This window comes from Serinus canaria, chromosome 7, assembly GCF_022539315.1.
Source record: "Serinus canaria isolate serCan28SL12 chromosome 7, serCan2020, whole genome shotgun sequence".
NCBI lineage: Eukaryota > Metazoa > Chordata > Aves > Passeriformes > Fringillidae > Serinus > Serinus canaria.
Window position 1 is genome coordinate 18,472,408 of NC_066321.1, and position 20,691 is coordinate 18,493,098.

At 36.7% G+C, this 20,691-nt stretch overlaps 1 protein-coding gene across 3 annotated transcripts in view; it reads left to right on the forward strand.

Annotated features, from left to right (window-relative positions):
• B3GALT1 (beta-1,3-galactosyltransferase 1) overlaps positions 1–20,691 on the forward strand; it is a 153,939-nt gene that overhangs the window by 51,042 nt on the left and 82,206 nt on the right. Inside the window, exon 1 of one of the 3 annotated variants that reach the window (XM_050977021.1) lies at positions 9,649–9,747. The exons of the other annotated variants lie outside the window; for them this stretch is intronic. The gene's annotated coding sequence lies outside the window, so the exon portion shown is untranslated. Of the gene's footprint in view, positions 1–9,648; positions 9,748–20,691 lie in introns of those variants that run through there. 3 annotated transcript variants of the gene reach the window in all.

A 20,691-nucleotide genomic window follows, 5' to 3' on the forward strand; every position in this document is an offset into this window, starting at 1 on the left:
GGGAATTTATTTTTTTGTGATGAAGGGAGCAGAGCTAAAATCAGGGCTTTTTTCCATAAGATATTACTAACAAAGCTGAGGAAACAAGAAGTCTTAGCCCGTGAAAACTAGTATGTTTGGTTTGGAACATGAATGACAAGACAAGGAGTCCCAAAGCTCTTCACAAAGATAGCAAGAATATTTCCTCCTCTCAAAACATTCTTACTTGAAGGTTTTCATTGAAAGATCCTCTTAAGTACTTATAAAATAACTTAAAATGACTGATGACTAATATTTAATGATATTAGAAGTTATTAGAATGCAATACTTCTAGGAAAACAGTGAGAACAATTCTAGACATGTTAACAAAACAGTGAAAAAGGACAAAGAGCAAATATTATTTGAATGCACTGCTTTAGCCTAAGCAATATATTTAAAGAAAAGGGTATTTATTATGTCAAAACTAAATACAGTATTAATTTTAAAAATACAAATATATGTATAGATATATTGGCAAAAAAAGGGACTCTTGTAAATTAACTGAAGAATTGTGTCACTTTTCTGTCGCTGAGAAGAGCTCTCTACATTTCCCTACGTTTCTAGTCTGATTGTGGGGAAACAAAATGCTACCTGCTAGTAATCTGAAAAGCAAATCATATGAAGTTGTTTCAGTAATGGAAATTGTATGTGCATCAAGCTACCAATATGTTTAAAGTTGTTTGAAAACATATTCTGAAGAGAAATTTGCATTTCTGCATATCTGTGCAAAAAGCACAGAGCAAAAACTGTAAGATGTTCCTATGGAAGTGCTGGCTTTCAGTTGCTTTTCCCCCATTTATCTCAAGAAGGAGGCTGCCAGGTGGAGGTGTGAAGCAGGCCCTGCCTCTTCCTGCTTTGAGAGCAGCTGGACTTCTTCCCTTTTGGGAAATTTTAACCTGACATTTCAATCTAAGTAAGTTACACCAAGAGCAAAGGTCTGACTTTCTCTCAAATGTCTCTGTTGCACACAAATCCTTCAGTGGTTTTAAATGATACCACATTCTGTAATAGCAGGGGAAGGGGGGGAGGGTTGCTATTTTTATGTGGTTCATTATATATATTATATTTTGATGATATATCTTTTATTATATTTCATTTTTAATATTGTATCATTTACTATTATATTTTGCTAATACAATATTTTGTTCAAAAGAGGTATGAGTAAATCCTGACATTTCCTTAATTGCAGAAGGTCTAGCAAGGATAATTTAGTGATGAATAATGTATCAATAGTGGGAGAAAACATTCCCCCCTATTTATAGTAGGGAATGCTTCTTTAATTTTGGGCTCAACAAAAAATTTACACAATTTTGAATGTTTTTCATCCCCCGGAACCTGAGCACTTGTATGAAACCTTAATCTTTGTTATGGAGAAAAAAGAATCCATACTGCCTCTGTCACATTTCAGTTAATTTTTAACTGACTATGGCCAAAAAAGCATGATGCAGTCTTACTTTCAGTGATCCTGTTGCAACTGGGGTATCTCCATCCAGTGAACTTCATGATTCCAGCATGACTGGGAACAGAATCTGGCATTTGTGCTTCTGTTAATAGGAATGTAATGAAGTATTTCAATGCACACAAGAATTTAAAAATATTAATAGAAGAATTTAATGCTATTAAGATTCATTCTATAGGCTTGACATATATATCTAACCAGAAAATAATACTATAAAATGTAACTAGTTAAAATGGTCAAATATTTTACAAGGCTAAGACTGATACCTAGAAATATTCCATAGGATGCCAATCTGAAATTCTTTCTCCCAAAATAGCATTGCATTCCTTAATACTCCTCATTTTTCCTGGTCCTTTTACCCTTCTAGTTATCTAGATATTAATCTTTTTTTTTTTGACTACTGATTGCTTTTGGTTCCAAAAAAGAGAATTAGTCTTAGGGATGATTCAATGTCAACATTCCAAGAGAGCTAAGAAAACATCCTATCTTTGTTTGAAATGCTTATATTGAAGTAATATAAGCCAACAGATACAAATGATGCCAAATATGCTGCATCTTTCAAAGTTTCCATTGCCAAGAGTACATTTTGAACTGGCCAAGTTCAAATGGGTTTCTTTTTATTTCTGAAAGAAGAGTGTTGGAAAAGTTGTGTCCAGCTTTTTTGAAAGCATTCAGCTGAAAACCATCAAATGCTTTATTTGTGGTTATACTAATGTACTCCATATTGTCATCACTTTCTAGTCCTGTGGACAATTATGGCTCTAGCAAGGATTATTTCCTGTTTGGAAGGAACTGAGTAGATAAAGGCATTGGGTATTTTATTCTCTTTACAAACAGACTAATATCAAAAGCAATGCACAGTGTACTGCTCACAGGGCTGGCATGACATCCCAAGAGCCCCAGAAACCAATTTGTTTCAACCTCCAGCAGCTCAATTTCCCCTCCCACTGTTTCAAGAACTCAGACAAATTCCTTCCTTCATGTACTTTTGTCGAAACAATTTGTTACTAAGCTTTTGTTGTAAGCTAAGATGAACTTAGCACTACGTCACTTCCCCTTCTCCCACGTATTAAATCTTGTGAGACAGGTTTTCTTTTCTATCAGTATTTCTCTATTCACTTTAGTAAGGGCTGCTGAATGCATTTTTAAGTGAAAAAAAATAAAATGGCATTTTCACAGTATTGTCTTGAAAAAGGTTTTTTGTCTACTGTAATGCAAAAATCTTTTTCAAGCAAGTCCAATGTTTCTTGACACCTTCCTGATTTAACTTTGAGACACCTAAACTTGTGAAAAGGGGAGCCCTGATCTCTAGCTCAAATAGTCAATAGGGCTTTTTCCTCCCCTCCTCCAGGACTACTGCCTGCCTGACACAATTCCATGGCTGCTCTACTTCAAGACATATGGGCAGCTGCTGATAAGTGTGATTGCACCTCCTTTTCCCAGATTTGCGTGACAGTGCAGCACATCTGACTGAGCCAACTGAGTTTTGCTCTTTTTTTGATAGTTTGGGGTTTTTTTAGCCAGATTAGTCCATGATCCAGTTTATCATCTGGCTGTACAAATGACAGTGTGATGGAGTGCTGGCCATGAATAAAGGAAACAATGGGAATCACACCTTCAGTGAGGAGTTGCATTCCAAACAGGTCAAGGTGACTGCTCAGCTACAGCTGAAGTACAGCACCATGACTTGATGGAGAAAAGGAAGAAGGGAGAATGAGATGAGGTTAACTCACCACAAAGTTAATCCCATAAATTCCCCAAACACGTGGCAGTGAACAATGAATTCAAATTTTCAAACTGAATCCATTTGTATCATGTTTCTTCCTTTTGCCCAAATGTATGAAGTTCAATTAATGACTTGTATGAAATAAATGAGGTAGAACAATAATGGATCAGAGCAGCAGAATTACAATGACAGAAATGCTCACATTTAGAGGGAGGCAGAAAGCAACAGTAATCTTGAGAGAGAGATAAAGGGATAGAAAATGGAAAGAGCACAGCACATCTATAAATAACTTCCAAATGAGTATGCAGTGTACAGATATGAAAACATCTTTACTCATGCAGAGCTCCTAACATATCCTCTAGGCAGAACAAGCACTCAGCTAACAGATACTCAATATTTCAGGTCAGGGTTTCTAGTCAACTGCAGGTGATGGAGTTCTTATCATCTGCACCTCTATAAACTATTTAAGTTTAAAAAGCATCAAAAAGGAATACAGAAATCTGAAGGGATGGTTAAAAAGAATACAGTCAGGCATGGAGAGAAGAACATGAAGGGAATTGTAGGGGGAACAGTCCCAAAGTAAATCCATAGTATGCATGTTGTAGGATAACCTCTATTGTGAATTATTAATGTGAGTTATAGAGTATAATGCCAATACTAAAATCTAAAGAAAAAATACAGCACAATAAAAACACTACATTTGCAGCCATTGAGACACAGATATTAATGTTTATCAACATTTTAAAAAACCTAATTATCTATTACATTCTGCAAGCATCTATATTTTAAATCCACAAGAGGATGGCTTCATCTATTTCTGTTACCTAGTAATGATACAAAAGGCCTTATAAATACTCAGAACATTCAAGAAATGCTAAATTACATTTCTCAAGTAAATATTTTTATTTTTCTTTTCAAAGTAATTATTTTGTATTTATTTTTGAATAAATACATCACCAGCCAGTCAAAGGAGGTGATTTTCCTGCTCTGCACTGATGCAGCCTCATCTTTAATGTTACATGCAGTTTTAGGCAGCACAATTTAAAAAAGGCATTAAGCTTTTGGAGAGTGTCCAAAGGAAGACAACAGAGATGGGGAAGGGGCTTGAGGGGAAGCTGTACAAGGAGCAGCTGAGGTCACATGGCCTGTTCAGCCTGGAGAACAGAGACTGAGGGGAGACCTCACCACAGGTCTACACCTTCCTTGTGAGGGGAAGAGGAGGGGCAGCACTGATCTCATCTCTTGGTGACCAGGGACAGGACCCAAGGGAATGGCCTGAAGTTGTGCCAGGAGAGGTTTAGGCTGGACATCAGGAAAAGATCTTTCACCTAACGGGTGGTCAGGCCCCCTGTGGAACTGGTCACAGCACCAAGCCTGACAGAGTACAAGAAGCATTTGGACAATGCTCTCAGGCACATGGTGTGACTCTTGGGGATAGTGCTCTGGAGGGCCAGGAGCTGGGCTTTGATACTCTGATGGGTCCCTTCCAACTCATCTCATTCTATGATTCAATAAATATTACTGTTTTGTAATATATGTGTTTTAATGTAATTAATATTGATTTCATAGCTACAGCATATGTTCAACACAATTTGCAGGAGTGCTGAGCATTTGTCATTCTTTTGGTAGCATTTACCTTTGGTAAGGTACAGGCCCTTGTGAGCACAGCCTGTGTAACTTCATGGAGCACTCCAGTGAAGGTAAGCAAAAGTGAGACATGAATAAGCCTCTAGGGTTTTTTCCTTTCTTAGCCAATTCCTAACCTGAATTTGGTGCTTTTGTTCAAACTGTGCTCCAATGTGCCTTTTAGAGTTCTGCTATTGTCCCTTCCCCAAAGACAGATAAGCTCTTGGATGATGTTTCTTAACTCCTCAACAAATGAAGAATGGCTTAATAACACAAAAGACAAAAGAGGAGGGTAATGCTATTAGTATTTAGAAAACCTGCAAATCTTGGCTGAGACGCACAAACTTCCAGTTTTCCCATAGCCTGAACACTCAGAGATGAGAGACATAATCTGAAGCAATAGCAGAATCCTGATGCTTACAGGAGACTGCTCCTTGTGCAGAGCTTATGCCTTAGAACACTACTGTTTCAGTTAACTCCCTCAAAAACTTGACTGTCTTTTATTATGATGCTGCTGCAGCAAGAACAGGGTAGAAAATATACTCAGAATTCCAACATTACTGAGATAAGAATTTTCTCAATAAATAATGTATCAAAATGTGGAGGACTGGATGAAAGGGAAAACTTGAAAACATGCTGTGCAGTGTTTAAAATACCATGAGCTCATACTTGGAACCCAATTATTATCATTTTTTTATGATTCTGTGATGGGAGCCTGTAGAGGGTGCAGCCATTCATGGAAATGTGAGTCCTTACTTGCCAATTAGTCCAGCATGAAAATACTTCACATTTTTTAAGGGAAGAGTAAATTCTATTAGGTGGTTTATTCTGTCTCCATATCAAAACAGTTTCAAGGCACTAATCACAGCAGTGTGCTGCAATTATTTGATTCAAACTACATTTAAACTGTCACTATAGAGACAGAAAATGTCTAGGCAGATGCAAGTATCTCTGTGCTGGCATCATTACAGTTGCACAGAGGCTTCCTGATATACTGTGGGTGAGTTGGTTTTCTCCTTAGCCAAACTAAGCTGTGTTGAAGGAAATGTCACATTTTGAAGAGGCAGCTGAGAATACAGTTCAATTCTTCATTGCCTTGGTGAAGCCATGACACAGCCTTGTAAAGACACACGTGCTCAACTCTAACACCTTACAATACTGCTCAGTAAATAAGAACACCAGAACATTTGGAGCATGATGAGGTTTCTTGCTATGGTAAAGTTCCCTAGAAAGTGCAAGCCCAGTGGTGAAACACAACCCTTCTGCCAGCTCAGTACTTGAAAAAAGCATCAAAAGTATACACAACCCTTACAGGATTTATAACTTGTTCCAAAAGTACCCCAGAACTTTAATTTATTCAATTATGATAAAGTCTTGTTATTTACAGTATAAACCTGAAAAACATAATATCAATATATATTACATAAATAAAATAAATGTATATTATACATATAAAATATAGATACATAAATGTATAATATATTAAAAACTATATATACTTGCATGCCATTCAGCACCCTCCATTTAAAAAAAAATCATCAATTTGGAAAAAAAAAAATCTTGTTCTGATTTTTTGTTTCCTGGAGGCAACATAGGAAAAACAGCTTCTAGCAGCAGGCAGCCTGATGTGAGCAGCCATAAAGATGACCTGGTTAGAAGGTTGGGACACAGCCTGTCATCTCTTTGACAGTGTAACTCCAAAAAATACTTCTGATGTTGCTTTTTGGCACAGTTACTTTGCAGAGCCTGAATGCTACAGAAAAATAAAAGTGAATTCTAGAGAAATTGTCCTTGTCTCAGTAAGGATGTTTTCTGTCCTCTTGATATGGACAATGACCCTGTGAGAGCTGGTCTAGCTTTGGGGTGTGCTGAGCAACATCTTAATCATTTGGATTCTCCACAGAGCTGATTAAAGCATTCTCACAAAATGTTTTTTCAGGAAAATAATACATGTTCATCATAATCTGTAAAACAACAAATACTTGCAAAACATGGTGTATAAGAACAAAGTGATGACTCTTGAAATTGGAGTTAAAGATTTACCTGCTTCATTTAGGAATATGCCCTAATTTGACATTTTTTAAAAAGCCAAACAAAATGCTGTGCATTCGTTGTTTTGAAACAGCTTTTTTGGAAAGAAATTTGTAAATAAAATATGTCATTTAAAAGGTCAAAATCCTTTTGGATTTATTGATAGAAAATGCTTTGATTAAAGCCAACTGATTTTGGAAGGGATAAGGATTCATTCCATGACAAATTTCAGAACACTTTGTTTTCTATAATGGATCTCAAAAACTCTTCATTTCAAATTTAACTTAGTGTTAAATGTGTTAAGTTGCAGTTAAAACTAGAATTAATTACTGGCTTTAACAACTAAATACAATGCATTTGTATTGATACTTTAGACAAGAAGATAGCTGAATACAGATGAAACCCACTGTTTGTGCAATTTGGGAATGATCAGTGGGAGGACTGAACAAAGAAATATCGAACAGTCAGGCTTCACATGACAGAACAAATGAAAATTCCCATCTCTACCAGAACACTGAGCAACATGAATCATAAGAGAGAAAAATAAATAAGAAAGACAAAAGAAAAGAGAAGTGATAATACTGAGTGCTACATGTACAACTAAAGAAATAAAGGAAACAGCCAAGTATCGCACTGGTGTGATGGCAGAGGGCAAATTTGGATAGAATCTGTAGAAGGATTCAAAATACACCAACAGCTTTGACATCACTATGGAATAAAAACCTCAGCCTTTGTTCATACTGCATGAAGTTTCCATCACTCTGTAACATATCTCCCTCAGCCATTTGCAGAATATTGAAATTACTGTATTTTGTAATTTTAAAAATCCCCCAAATCTATGGAAATTATCAGATGTGTCTGTGAAAACCCAAACACGTCAATGTTTTCTTTTCCTCCCTGGTGAATTTTGTGTTCTACAGAATGCACTGATCTGAGAGCAGTGTGCTGATTATAAACTGAAGAACCAAGCACACTCCACCAGCATGCCAAAAATCTGGAGCTGCAGGAATTAATTCTAATGCAAATGAGGGCAGGATTTCCCTGCAAGAGAAGTCCTTGTTGAATCTGCCTAGACTGACAACCTGGTTGCCACATGCCCAGCTAGGAATGTGGCAGAGATAAGCAAGATTCTAAAAAACCTCAAACCTGTTAGCTGCCTAGCTGTCCTTCTTAGGGCATTTGGAGTCTAATTACCAGGATGTGAAATGCTCTGCAGGTCAGCCAGCACAGTCATCTTTAGTAGCATGCCAATGCTGCCTGCATTTCACCTCAGATATCAGAATGAGCAAGAAGAAATTTTTTTCAGGTGAGCCTCCCAAAACATTCAATATCAGATACTTGCTGCTGCAAATGAAGGCAGTAAGAGGCTGATCCCATGTGGAAGTGGCACTGAGCCAACAGTGCATCAGAAACTCCTGCCCCAAACGTTCCGGGAGGCACAAACCCTATTTGGGAATTTTGTGACCTTACAGAAGGTTGGAATTCTCAGCTTCCTTCCATGCACTGAACTTCAGCACTGCCTCTCACAACAGAATTGGGTCTCTGTTATCTTTCACCCGTGTTGGATGCAGGCATTCAATCCTGTGAATCAGGAGTGCTGTGACTGCCTTGTCACCTGACAAAAACCAGCTGACATGGTTAGGACTGTGCTTCTCAGCAAGGCAATGCTAAGGAGGAGGAGTTTGGAGGAGTGTCTGTGGCTGCAAAGTTGCACTGGCCACTTTTCAGCCTGGAAGCTGAAGGATTGTCTGGTTGACAGATCACAAAGAAAACTGCAGACTCAGGCATGTGGGGTCCTGGTGCAGGACTGGAGCTGTGCTACAACTGTATGGTCTTGGTACCTCTTCTGCAATGAAAGGGGAGAGGATCATGCTCAGTCTATGAGACTTCATATAAAAGTCTCAAGAAAAGTGCAGTAATCTCTATTTTCCTGTAATTTTCTTTATTGTTTCTCTCATTTTCTAGTGGTTTTAGTTTCTTTTCCCCTACAACATTTATGTTGTTTTCCTGTAATATTTTTCCTCTTCTCTGCTATTTAACTTGCCCACAATTTTCAAAAACAATAGGCATTAGGAGTCAGAAGGATGCAATTAACAACTAGTTATTCTTGCTGTCCAAGAAAAATAGAACACTACACAGTTGGAACTCAGAATAATAAAAGACCTCTTAGCTAAAATGTTTTTATTTGAAATCCAGTTGCTCTAGCGATGGGTTCTTTCCCAGCAGAAAAAACCATTGAGATGCAAGAAATCTTGGAAAACAGAATTACCTGACCAAAAATGCATTCTGAACAAAATACAATGGTTATTCTAATTCTATTGCAGTCAAAGAGACAGAAAGGAAAACTGTGTGAAAAAAGCAGGCAAGAGAGCTACACCAAACACGTCGGACTGAAGAGTAAGGAAATAAGTACCTAGATAACAAAATTACAATAACCTCCTTATAACCTTTAAATTTTTAATATGATTCAGTATAAAGTTACAGTACAGAGTTCAAATTTGATTTCTAGTTGCCAGCATTTTGCCTATTTGAGACTGGAGAGCAAAAGAAAAAGGAAGACTGCAAAGGACAACCTGAATTTCATCTGATATTGGATCAAGCTCCTAATTTTTTCCTGCATTTATCAACATGAGATGGGGAATAAAAATATTGTCCATGTGTGTGATTCTTCTGTGGAATTTAGCTACTAAGTGTGTTGGGAGGAAAAAGTTAATTCTCTTCCTTGATGTACTTCTTATTAGTTTTGTGGCTTTGCAGACTCCTGCAGCAGGACCCTTATCAGATTATCTGCATTCTGAACTGTGGACTCTCAAGAGAGAATACTGAAGGAAGGCTTTGAAAATATCCTAAACTCTGCTGCCACAGGAAGGAAGAAAGCCACAGTGAGGTACCTCCAAAGACTACCTTGGACTCAAATCTGTGGCCAGTCTCATGGCAGCCTCTCAGTAGGAACTCTCAGTTCTCAGTTTGCCCTTCTGCACTGCCCCTTAGGGACAGCAATTATAGCCCTGCACAGTTGCACTTTCACATTTGCTTTTCATTTGCATTAAAGGAAATTTCTTATTCCTCTCATTGAACCATGATACAGGGATAGCTTCTTATAATTAATCTTAACTTCCAAATAGAAGTTTTTTGAGTTTTTAGCAAATATGTGCTCTTAATTAAAATATTGCAGTTATCCTTATGGGAAATATTTGATGGTACTGGTAATTCTATGCTGTAAATGGCCATATTTTAAAACTAAAGTATGTGGATCTATTATTAATTATCTGTGACAAAGCAATTCCCTTTTCAGTGTGGTTTCAGGGTAAAAGGCAGTGTTAAATAACATCCCCAATGTGTTGAAGGATACTTAGTACTAACAAGCTTAAAAAGAAAGGTTGTGCTGTGTAATCTCTGAGACAAATGGTGTATTTGACAGAGCAAGTTTAAAGTGTATGTCTTACTGGCAGTGTAAAATCACAAAGAGCTGTGCTTTCAAATGGATTCTTTGGCATGTACATACAGTATTTCAAAAAGTATTATCCTTACAACTCCCTATTCAAAAGTATGCATAAAAAAGGCTGACTGTTCAGAACAAAAAGCAATACCATCACATTGTTTTCACAGAGTTACTGTTTACTCATTGGAAGGCCTAAACTATTTTCAACATTTTTTATAGCACTATGGGGATAGTCATTATTTATCTATGAATAGTTATTGTATTGGGGTCATTTCAATTTACAACATTATCTCAAATACTTTCTGCCTTTTGAAGTGACATCCTTTCCAATCCTTTGAATTTTTCAAAATAGTTGTAGCATTTGCTTTTAGTTCACACAAAAACTTCATTACTGGTTAAAACTGAGTCTTTGTTTACAGTGTATCATAGAAACAAAATGAATGGTTTTGATAAAAATATACTTTTTCAAATGTTAAGGTAGAGAGAAATAAATTTTATTTCCAAAAGAGTACTTCAAGTCTCTTTGCCTTTGCTAGTATGAATATAGAATAAGAATAGCTTTTAGTACTGTCCAGCAGTAAAGGAGAGAACAGAACAGGTATTCCTCCCATTCCTATGTGGACGTGTATAAAGATAGTACCATTTTTGTTAACAGTTTAGAGAGAACTATAACTTTGTAGTGTCCCCAAGAATCAACCAAAGCCTTTATTTTAGTACTTCCTTAAATCAAAATAATTGTATAAATCACTGAGGCATCAAGTTTGAAAATATTTTTAATTTTAGAAAGTACCCCAGGAATCAGTTAGAGATAGTACACAAAGAAAGAGCCTTTGGCAGGATGAATTAAAGTCTAAACTCTAGATACTCTGTGGCTTGAACATAAAATTCAATTTTCAAAACTGAAGATCTACAGCTTGTGTTGTTTGTGCAGCTGTTAATGGTATCAAATCATGAGTTCATTACAACTTCCTGATAAACTGTCTGATATATGGTAGATTGAAAAAGCAGGGAAACATCATAAATAAAACTACTTTCAACAACTCAGCATGAATGGTCAATGAAGGATGACTTTCCTTCACAACTTTTAATTTGTTTCTTAATGAGTTTCAGCGGACAGAACAACATAATTCTTATAAAAAAAGAGTGGCAAAGCGATAACTTGGCATATACTCAGATTCTGTTTGCTCCTAGATTTTGAAGGAGTAGTCAGATTTTACTAGCTGCCAAGGAGGTATCCATGGTTTGGTTACCTTATTACTGCAGCCTGCACTGATATGGCCACACTGAATCCCACCATTTAGTGCTTCACTCTCTTCCCAAACAGACACAACAGATCTGTGCTTTGTAAAAGAAGGAAATACCTGGCTGTTAGAGCAAAGCCAGCTGCCACCACAACTGTTCACTGTGACTTCTTGGCATAAAACCATTGCCCCAGAAGGAAATTTCCTTGTAGGTCACAACACTGGAGTCAGGGAGCAGAGGCACAGGCAGGGGGCACAATGGGGATGACACACAGCACGTTCCCCTTGCTCCTACTGGGGCTTTCCCGAGCCTTAGAAGTCTTAGAGGTTAAATAAAAGAGAGGTGCAATTAAGCAGGACAAAAGACATAGTTGAGATTATTATAATGTCCCTGACTTTTTCCTGATTCTCCAAAATGTACAGTCCCTGTGTGCTGGCAGAGAAAGATGACAGCACATAGTTTATTGATACATGTGAAATCTCAGAAAGGGCTCTTCTCTTTGTAAAATCATCCCTTAATAAGAAACAAGAGGATTAGATCTTTGTTTTGATCTCCAAATATTTGTATTTGTATTTCTTCAAGTAATTATGATTACACTGTTTTAGGATTCTGAATTACCTGAAGGTGTCCTCTAAATGTTAATTTCCTTTCATTGGACTGATAGGATACATTTTGAAACAAATGATCAAAGATCCAGGGTTTCTTAAGATGAAACAGCTTTGAAGATCATAAACAGACCCCTGGAAGGGAAATCTACATGGAAATTATTTAGTCAGATTAAGAGGCAGAATTTGAGATGGATCTAATTATTTCTGGTAGGAAGATGACAAATACAGGGGCAGACAAGAGTAAGGGTTCAGAGATCTATATTCTGCATGGTTTTCAGTTTGGGGTTTGGGGGTTTTTTTCACTCAAAAGGAAGTTCAGGAAACAGTCTTGAGCCTGATATGAAGTAATCTCTCACTTGGGAAAATCAGTTACACACTGTTAAGGAACCTGCACTCTAGCCCTAATGTCTTTTTATTATTATTTTACAGGATTTTGCTTGCATTTGTCATGTTTAAATATTTTATGTATAAATATTTAAAGGATCATTTGGAGGTGACAGCTAAGGTAGATAATTACTGTTGAGCCTAGACTGACTAAACTGTTAAATCCATGCTAGGAGAAACACCAGGAAGCCTCCTACTTCTCTTACCAGGAACTGCTGATAACCTTTGGGAGATACAGAGTCACAGACACCCATTTTAGGCACACTCTGGTGCAGTTCTTTATGCAAGGCAGGTCTTGGTCTCATGAAAGAAATCCTTTTGTCATTATTTCACCTGCATCCTGTCATCATAATTTAAAAAATGTTTTCATGGGAATTTTTTAATTCCCTACAATTCAACACCAAACAGTAGTTCCTTCCTCTTTTAAGGATGTTCTCAGATGGCAGCAAGTACTACTGCTGCAGAAGAGACAGGAGCTAACTCAAGTGGATGAAATTGCCATTAAGAAATGAAAATTCAAAAGTATTGAGGAAGAATGTGTTATGTACAATATTAAGGCTGACTTACTGTTTTTAACATTTGAACAGATAATTTTGACTTTTTTTTTTTCATCTAGACAGTCCATGTTTGGAAGAATTCATTTCACATCATGGAAAACAAATTATGCCTTTGCAATTAATGGTTTTAAACATTTTAATTCCATTGAGGCTTAGGAGGCAAGAAAAAGCACACAAAGGAGAAAGAGTTTGGGGAAAACAGTTGGAAGAGACAAAACCAGCAATGGACAGTGAGATGAAATTGAGAACCTGAGACATGATCATCTGCAGCTTTTTAAAGATGCCCTCTGCTTGTGCTTTGTAGCTAAAGATAGAGGCCTGGTCATCTTCCCTGGCACCCCCTTCCATGATGGGCATCATTCCAATGCAGTTGACACCTGACTGTTTCCTCCACCTTGTTGCCCCTGCAGGACTGAGGGCTTTTGCTGCTGGACTACAATATGCTTAACTCTCCATAGAAACCTAAGGATCATCATTAAATATCCTAGACAGTTACAAAGTACATGCATTAAATGAGATATAAATACTCAGATTTCTGAGATAATCTGCATATGAAAGATTCTTGGAGAATTTTAAAACTAGAATTTTTGACAGATTTTTTTCAGTACAGATTTGGGACACTGTCACAAAGTTTGGGCTTCTCTAGCTTTCCAGACAACAAAGTTGTCTTATCATAGCAATTACAAGGTTATGAAAATGTTGGTTCATACCAAAACCTATTAATATTTTTCTCCAAATTACAGCACATGTTAGAAAGTGGAAACCACCTTTACTCTATCTTCTGAAAATATTTTAAAAAAACACACCCTCTGCCAACAAATAAGAAAGAGACTTCTATCTGAACAGATACATTATTAAAAGTAGAAAAGCAGCCCAATTTCTGCTTTATTGTCCAAAATTCCATTTGGTTTCCTCTAGGAGCAACACATCATGCACTATTACCCAAGTGATGTCTCTCCAGATTAGTAAAGGGAGCTGTTTTCTCTGTTAAAGGAAGAATGCTTTAGAAGAAGCACAGAAGAAACACAAATCATTTAAAGGCCCTTTGCACAGGCAAAGAAACTGGAAAAGGCCTAGGAAAATCTAATTTAGTGCTGCATTTCTGTTCTTGGTAGGGACTGCTATATCTTCCAGTTTTCAAGAGAAGCTGAAGTAGCAAAACCTGAAGAAGAGGTTTCTAAGGGTGGTGGATTTGCTGCACTGGGCAAACTGCAGCCTTTTTTATTGTAATTGCAGTCACAGAAGTGCTCTGGCTTCCCTTTTACTGAGATTTGTTTTGGTCATTCCACAGCAGTCTATTGCAAATCCACTGGTTGATGGTGCATTGGTGCCAGGATTTGATAACTTATTTCAAAACTCTGTCTTATTTGGCTACGTACGAGCAGCAGGACTTGATATCTCATTTGAAGTAGCATGAAATAATTCCATCTGGCCTTAGCATTTCCAAGGCAAGCACAGTGCATTAGGCCCAGAAAAGGCTGTGGGTCACCCATGTGCTTTACTTTTGACAAATCTTCATGGGCTGTTTTTCTGAGATTGAATTTGTACTTTTATTTCCTCCTGCAGAAGCCTACTTATTTTCCATTGATTTCCATTAAAGTAAGGAGAGCACTGATCCAGAAGCAGTTCATGAATTGAATTATCCAGTTTAATTAGAGGGAACAGAAAGTTTCTCCACAGACAAAATAGTCAGCATTCAGCCTTAAAATGCAACTTTGGACAGTAATGGCTGCGACTAGCAATGATCTGAAGTCACATCTAGTGCCAATTACCCCTTCCTCTCATTAAGCAGTACATTAAGAATGATGCTATAGCATGCTCTCTGTTTTAATATTAAGTACTATAGAGCAAATATGTATGTTTAAATTTCTCAATTCAAACCTGTGTCAGAAACAGTCCAATAGTGAGTTCATTTGAATTATGTATTAAATCAAATTCTTGTTTTGCTTTTTCTGGCTGTCTAAAAATCTTTTTCTATCAAGTCAATTAAATATTTTTAGTAACAAAAAGTCAATAACCTGTGTACACTGCTGTTACTTTGCTGCTGCTATAGTTTTATATGTGAAATCTTAGAAGTTCACCAATAAAAGTGTTCATGGGAGAACATAAAGATATGTGTCAGCTGAGACCTGTGCAAGGGAACTTAAGAAAAAAAAGGTCACGTAAGCTTAAAGTCTCTGTTGTAACATGATGATACTCAAATACTTGCAAGAGATTAAACAGCATTGGGTAGAGGCATATGCAGTTCTCAGATTCTGGCAATAAATACCTTGTGTCTTATTCTCAGAACAGACACAAGTTCAGAGAGGACAAGGTTTAATACAGTCAGAGCATTCCAGGAAATGTCACAGTTCAGTTTCACCTCATCTTGAAAACCTGAAGACCAATATTTGTATCCCTGAACAGAGGAATGGAAGAGTAGACAGTTTACATATTTCTAGTTGTGTTGTGGCTGCAGGGTTACAGCTGGTAGGCCTGGAAAAGAGCCTGAAAAACTCTTTTTAACCTCCATGGTATAGTCACCATTAGAAAGCCCATTTACAGTAACTGGCAACCCAGCAGTCCTCCTACTTCAGTGTAATTGTTTCCTGTGTGGAAACACACCATCTAACCATCACACACACTCAGAACTGTGTCACAAAACTACCATAACAGACTGGCTTCTTTTTACCAGACTTCCCAACTGTCTAATGCTTCAGGAAAAACAAAACAGCTGACAGAGCAGATTCTGAGTGAGAAAATGCCTGACTGAATTGTAAAATTTGTTCATTGCCAGTTACAAACTCATAGTGTCTGATTCAAGAGTAATGGATATTGGCCCTGTAGGGACAGTAAAGAATTAACTCATCTGAGTTATCCTCTACTCAAGGATAGATACTGGGGGCTTTTTCTTACATTAATTCTACTGTACATGTTCCATCATATGCCAAGCATGATGGAAAATAAAGGAAAAATAAGATTAGTTTAAGGTTTTCTAAATATAGAAAAGAAATAAATTATGTTTTATCTAATTGTTCAAGACACTGCTGAAGATAATGATTAACCAATGCAGGGTGGTGAGAGCAATATAAAGTAGGTTAATCATCTAGAGCTCATGCAAACCCTGTTAGCCTCTAGTCAGACATTTCCCTAAGGTATCAACATGATTTGAATTTCAAAAAAGAGCTTAACAGAATATAGTTCTTTCTTTTTTTGTTAAATAGGGATTTGGACCAAATAAAATCAACTTTACCTTTGCTAAATTTCTGTGTAATCATCTGATCTGAGCTAGTAGCTTAAAACTGAGTTATGTGAATATTTCCCATTAGCTCCAGAGAAGGCAGTGGCAAAGTTCCCACCAAGTTTTTTAGCCCTTAGTCCAAGATACTAAGTATCCTTGGAAATTCTCATGAAGCTAGATAATCTCTGCTAGATGGCAAAGGTTTTATGCCATGCTGTGTTACACATCCATGCTCTCCATTCCATGGTGATACAAATCTATATTCCACCAGTGAAGTTAATGTAGCTAACTTAGACCACTTAGGCATCTGATGCACACACAGAAAAAATAGCTAAAAGATGATTTCCCAATGTAATATTCATAGAAGTGAAAAGCAAACCTAGGAGGAAAAACCCCATCATTCAAACCATGACTGTATGTATAGAAAAGCAGCATTTGTTTTCATTTCATTTTTCCTTTCAATTCTAGATTGTAGAATTTGCAGAACTGCCTCTCATGCTGTTAATAAAATGTGTTACTGTAGTACTGAGGAGCAGAAATTTAGTGAGACTATAATAAACCTAATTGATTTTAGGCAGCCATCAGGGATATTCATAACAAGAAGTGACCTTAAAAATACTGAGCTCTTGCACTGCACTTGTAGGATGCGTCATTGTTCTCTCTCAACTCCCACTCCCCAAATTTAAAAATCTAAAGTTTACATTGCTGAGAACGTTACAGCCATCATTTAGAAATTAAAAAGAGATGATGTACTAAAAAATTGGTTTAGTTATTTGTAAGTCTAGCAAGGTTGATTTTACTTAATTTTTGTAGCTTCGATAATGACTGCGTTTATAAATTTTATGGTAGCAAAGGTAACAAATTCTCATGAGTGAGTAAGTTTCTCTAATCAAAAAATAGTCTCATAACTTCTGTTTCTCAAAATCAAACAAAAAATGACAAAAAACCCCCACCCTAATAACAATTCAATAAGTCCCACTATTATACTACTATTGAAAAAAATTGCTAGAAAATCAAACCTTGCCTATTAAGTTCCTCCATCAAAACAATTAAGTCTGAGTGGGGATTCAGAGGGCTTTTGATCTACTAAGCACTAACTGCAGTGTCCTCCTAATGCAAGTCATGCATAAACAAATTTACTTAGCAATTGAAAGTTCTGAATATGAACCATCAAGGACTGGGCATTTGAACAGTATAAAAAAGATGCTAGATAGATAATTTTGTATGTATTAAAGGCAGTGTTAGAGATTTATAGTCCCTTTAAAAGGATAGAGGAAAAGTAAGATAAAACAATCTTGACAGGAAAACTCCTGAACAGCACAAAGATTAGAATATCACTTATACAAATGACAGTTACTTGCCATATATGTGTTTTTAATGTTTTTACTAGACTCAGATCAGCATTCAGCTCTTCAGCACGTGTTTTGAATTCTGCTTTTCTGGAGAGTTGTACCCTTATTTTTTCACATGAATTCATATGATATTTTTTTTTTCTTTCTTTTAAAGCTGAGCTTCTTTAAATGTTACAGGCTACACTATCACAATAAGTCTTGCTACTATACTTGTGTTTTTGGAGATGATGGGGAGAAATACAGGTGACTAGAGAAGCTTGCACATTTACACATTGACAGATTTGCAAAAACCTTTCTGTTTCATCCTAATCATATTTTTCTAGGCTATTCTCTGATTGACTAAACTGACATCTTGGCAAAAATTATCAAACCCTTTTCCCTCTGAGCTTCCCTTCCAGTTTAAAAGCTCATTCATCCATAAGGCACTTTGGACTTCAAAGATGGGGAATCAGACACATAGCCATGGCATGTGTAACCTTGGAATTCATCATATTCTGTATATTAGATTGGGATTTGCCCCATTTTCTAGAACAATGCCAGACCCAGACAGACAGTGTTCTTCTGTTGATTGACCCTGCTTTTCTTGTCGTAGCTTAAGACATTTACCTCCATAGTTGGCTCTCTTCACATCTGTAATTTAGAAAATATTAATTCTTTTCCCTTTGTAAGAGGAAATATAATTACCATATAATCTCAAGAGCCCAAAATTACTTCAATCTGATTCTGTGCTTCCTTCAAATTACACTTTTTTTAAAGAAGGAAAGGAAGAGGAAAATCAAACAAGTTAATTTAGATTTTATGAATAAGCCCACAAACCCCAGATTCTCAGTATACAGATGAAAATTAATTGCTTATATAATACTTCTAAAAGTAATAGGGGAACCATGCATTTCTTTCTAGAAATGGAATCTGGGACTTGATATAAATTTTGGAAGAATGATACGTTACACTAGATTTATTTATGTAATGTCATTGAAAATCTTCATGTTGTAAATTCCAGTCATGAAGTAAATCAAGACAAAACTATGACCAGAAACTAGGTATTATTGACTCTTTAGGTACTTAGATACACTGCAGCACTCTCATTCTTCCTCATAAGAGCTGGGAATCAGAGTCTGGAATATATTTCGGATTATTGCACAAATTTTGGAACTCATGGTCTCTGTTTTATAGAAGAGGGAGAAAAGCCTGGAAGCCATGAAAGGAATCTGAATTTCTCTGAATCCTACTCACCAGGCTAACTCTGTTATATTCCAGACATAATGGTTAACCATGTCTTTGTCACCTTGAGACAGCAAACTCAGTTTGAAACTATACATATCTACTTTTTCAGTGCTATTAGGGGACATGAAAACATTATGTTTATGATTACCAGTTACCTTCCAAATAAGGTGGAACTTTAAAAATTGTAGTGTGACCTGAAGGGGTGTGTTTTTTAAAACAGTTCTGTTAAAATACAAATAATTGATCAGATAGTTCCATGTGTCAATAGTCATCACAAAGAGCTTCTAGAGACAAGAATCTCTTAATTAAGTTAAAATAAACTAAATTAAATTAAACTTATTGACTATATTTTTTTGGTCTTCCAAAGATCAAAGAGCCCAGAACAGGGTTTGGTGGTCTCTGAACTGTGCCTGAAGGTTTGGTCTGAGATTTTAACTCTTCTGTCCATTGCAACTATTTGCTCTGTCCTATCCTGCACCATTATAAAACAATTACAGTTTACTACTCACAACAATAAAGACCAGTAGCATTTAGGCCAGTGCCTCTGTCAGGAGGAGGACTGGAGGCAAGAGAAGAGCAGAAGGAAAGAGTTTGAGATCATTCATGTGCTGCAGTTCTGACTCAAACAAACCACACCTGCCAAAGGGAAAGTGTCTGATTCAGTTCTATGGGCCATTCTACTGTGATAATTCAGCAGCAAACAACTTTGTGATCCTGACAAACTCCCTTTCAAACTCCTGTCTTGGCTGTGCTACTCACAGGAGGGGCAAGCAGAGAGGAGAAACAAAGCATCATTCCTCTGCTAATCTCTTCCTGTGTAACACAGTCCAAAACATGATTTCTCACATGTAGCCAGGGAGTGGAGATACTCTGCATAAGAAAAATGAAATCAAAGAGAGAGGTTACCTTGGAAGTAAGCTTAGACATAATGTGGAACTTTGGACCAGGCATCACATAGGACATAAGAGGACCAAAGGAACCAGGAAAGAGAGAGGCTCCTGTTGCCATTGCAAAGTTCATCCAGCTCCAAAGTATATACCAGCAGCAACTGCAAATACTGTTAACTTCTTACCCTGCTAATCCTCATTTTACACACTTGTTTATACATAGCCCACTCAGCCTTCAGCAGCAGAGCTGTCTGAGGTTTGTAACATGACATTTCATGGATGCATGAATATTTGAGCTGTAATTATTTTATCCAAACAGGTTAGTTCTACTTTAATCACAGTACAACTAGATTTCTAAATATGTGTCTTTAGAAAGCACTGAGGGGGAAAATAGGTATCAGAATCTTATTAACTGCATACACAATAAAAAAACCCAGCTGTATAGAGCACCACATGAGTGTAGGAAAAAAAGGGGCAAAAATCATACAATTATTTAAAGCACAGAGATTAACTATTTAGAATTCTACCAGCAGGTAAATTAGTAATAGATACTGGTAGTCTCAAATAATTGGTAATAATGAATATAAGACAAATGAAATGCATTGGAAAATAAAAAGGAATCAACAAGAGGGTTTTTTTAAAAGTAAGTCAGCATAACGAGCTAAAAATTAAGGAATAAGACACCCCAAATTTAAAAGTATTTTTTAATCAGAGGCTGAAACACCAAATAATATAACTGAGGTGGTTATGCAGTTAGCAATCTACTGTATATTTGAAAAACTTCCAGGGTATAAGCAGTATAGCCTTTTGCATTACACTGTGATGAGCAGATGAGTTAAATGAAGTAAGAACTTTATTAAAGCCCATTGTATAACAAGGAATGCCCCATCTCAGGCAGCCAGCTGCTATGCTCAG